The following is a 3,107-nucleotide window of genomic DNA, read 5'->3' as shown; positions in this document are numbered from 1 at the left end:
TGTCTATGGTATTGATATGCAATTTCAATCTGATCTGGTTGATATGTCGGCATATTCCAAGGAGAATGACAACAATTTTCTGTTGACATGTATCGACCTGTTTAGTAAATATGCATGGACACGTGTGTTAAAAAACAAGAGTGGTGTAGAGGTTGCTAAAGCTTTTGAATCCATACTGAATGACGGACGAACACCGTTGAGGCAGATAAAGGGAAAGAATTTTACAATAAACACTTTCAAAATCTGATGAAAAAATATAACATCACGCATTTTACAACACCAACTGAATTAAAGGCGAGTGTCGTCGAGAGATTTAATAGAACGTTGAAATGTAGAATGTGGCGATATTTAACAGCTACAAACTCCAAACGCTATATCGATATACTTCAAGACATCACACAAGGATACAATGCCAGTTATCACAGAAGTATCAAGATGAGGCCTATTGATGTGTGTAAAGAAAACGAGTCTCTTGTGTTACATAACCTATACGGTGACATCATAAACAGCCCTGTCAAACCTGTATTTAAATACAAAATTGGTGATGTGGTAAGAATTTCTAAAGTAAGAGGGCCTTTTGCAAAAGGGTATGAGGAAAACTACACGCATGAGTTTTTCACTATTACGACCTGTATCCCACGTGATCCTCCTGTTTACAGATTGTGTGATTATGACGGTGACGTTATCGACGGTGTATTTTATGCGGAAGAGTTACAAAAAATAGTTGTGAGTAAAGACAAAACATTTAAAGTTGAAAAAATTTTAGATAAGAAGAGGAAGGGCCGTAAAACATTACTGCTGGTACAGTGGCTCGGATGGCCTGCTAAATTTGCATCATGGGTTGATCAGAAAGAGCTGGTTGATGTACAAACACCATAAAAACAAATTCATGCATAGGTTGTGTGGATTACTCTAATTACAAACATGGCTGAGGGTGGATTTTATGTTACGCTCCCCTGCAATGCCTCATTAGCTGCTTATCCAGAAAACACTATATCTAGTTATACAACCAGATTGGCAAGAACTCTAAACTTAAAAGGAAAATGGGAAGTTGGGTTGATCGAAATTGAATACCCTAGAAGCTGGTATACGTTTAATGAGGAAGACGCCGCATTCATCGTCAACTAAGATGAAACAACACCTGCAGATAGAGAGGGTTCCCACCCCGAATACCCTGCTGAAGACAAAGAAACTGAGATTTTCATAATCAGGGATAAAAAAATATCAAATGTACTACAAAGGTTAAAGGCCGGTTATTATGATGACGTTGTTTTTTGATCAGAGAGATCAATGTGAACCTTCCAACACACGTGAGATTGGGTTTTGATCATGTTAAAAACAAGGTGTTTCTGAAAGGGAGCCCGAAGATGTCGTTGACGTTTTATGGGAAGCTGGCTGTTATTTTAGGATTAAAACCGGGGGTGGCTATAGAAACTAATAACCGAAGTGATGAAGACCGTAGTGTTGTGTTCACACCTGTGACGTACGCGCCCTATCAAGCTGATATACATGCTGGATTCTACATCATCTATATATATACGGATATAATAGAATATCAATCAGTTGGAGACCATCATGTCCCACTATTAAGGTGTGTACATATAGATGGTGAGAATAACAAGATCATTAGTGTTAGATACGACAGACCGCATTACGTGCCGGTTCATAAATCATCCATCACCGATATAAGCATTCAAGTGAAAGAACGACCGAAATCCAAGACGTACGATTTAGTTACGGGAAGGTGTGTGTTAAACTTCACTTCAGACCTGTGAAACATTGTATTTTTTAATACACGGTTAGAAAAATGGTTTATCACAGTAATCTTAATGCAGACCCCATGCGGTACGTAGCATACTATCAGAATCAGGCAGGTAGTGGCCTACCCGGCAGCGCCGGGGCGGAGTCATGTATGGTTCTGGGTTGGGCGGACTTTTCGGGGTTTTTTTAGAATGGCAATACCGCTGCTAAAACGTGGATTTAGTATAGCCAAACCGCATCTTAAATCAGCTGCGAGAAATATATTAAGCGATGTTGTTAGCAATACAATATCAAGATCTTTTAACAACAACGACACTCAAGATGGGTCCGGTCTAATGGTGATGACTCGCAAAAGAGCTTCTAGGCCGCCAGGGGTGCGGAGGAGTGGCCACACACAGAAGAAAACAAAAACGCGCTCAGAAGAAAACGCCAGTTGTAAAACGCAAAGCGCAAGGAGACAACAAAACACACTGCATCAAAAAGAGCAAAGAGATCTGTTAACCCTCTGGAGTCTGAGGCTGATTTGGGGCCTGGAGAAGTTTTGACATGCTCTGACATTTGTGCTTTTTTTCAGTTCTTCATAAACATATTAATGGAAAAAGTGTCATTACACTGTATTTAGCACAAACTAGGCTACAATAATATGTGAGGAACATGAATGTACATGTTTGTGTTTTTGAAGGAATAACATTTATGCTTGGTTATTGAAAAAACAAAAAACTTAAGTCACTGAAATAAGGCCAAATAAAAGTATAGTAAATCTGTGTTCACAAGACTTTTGGGTATTGGAGGTTGTAGACTAGAGTTTTTGCTTCAGAATTATGTGTAAAAATTATGCTGCCTACTCCTTCATATAAAACAATATATTGATTTAGTTTTTGTAAGACACTTTTTACCAAGAAACACAGTATGCGAGGAGGCGTGAATCACCACTGAAAATGGGCCATTCTCACCGGAGAAGACAAAAGAATTGGATAGTAATGAGCTGAAATGACTTGCATATTAATGAGGCATTTCAGTCAGGTAGGCTGTGAAAAAAAACCTTCTGTGATGTCTCAAGCTCATTATGATATATGAAACATACAGAAAAATATTATTACAATATAAAGTAATGGTTTTATATTATACTTTAAAATATAATGTATTTCTGTGATGCAAAGAGTCTGAATATAGGCTTTTAGTTTAAAAGCATGCACATTTGGAGAAATATTGGATTCTCATATGCTTATGTCAATTTTCTATACAGAGGAGTTATATTTATTTAATATTCACTGTCATTACTATAGAGCGCTGGTGTTTTTCAATTCATCCTTGAAGCCGGAGGGCGCTCTGTGCATTTTTAGTCC

At 38.0% G+C, this 3,107-nt stretch overlaps 1 pseudogene; it reads left to right on the top strand.

Moving 5' to 3' along the window:
* The first annotated feature begins 1,807 nt into the window (after positions 1-1,807).
* LOC137035482 (disintegrin and metalloproteinase domain-containing protein 23-like) overlaps positions 1,808-3,107 on the top strand; it is a 71,260-nt pseudogene continuing 69,960 nt past the window's right edge.

This window comes from Chanodichthys erythropterus, chromosome 14 (genome assembly GCF_024489055.1).
Source record: "Chanodichthys erythropterus isolate Z2021 chromosome 14, ASM2448905v1, whole genome shotgun sequence".
Taxonomy (NCBI): domain Eukaryota; kingdom Metazoa; phylum Chordata; class Actinopteri; order Cypriniformes; family Xenocyprididae; genus Chanodichthys; species Chanodichthys erythropterus.
The sequence above is the reverse complement of the archived record's forward strand: the minus strand, read 5'-3'. Positions and strand labels throughout refer to the sequence as shown.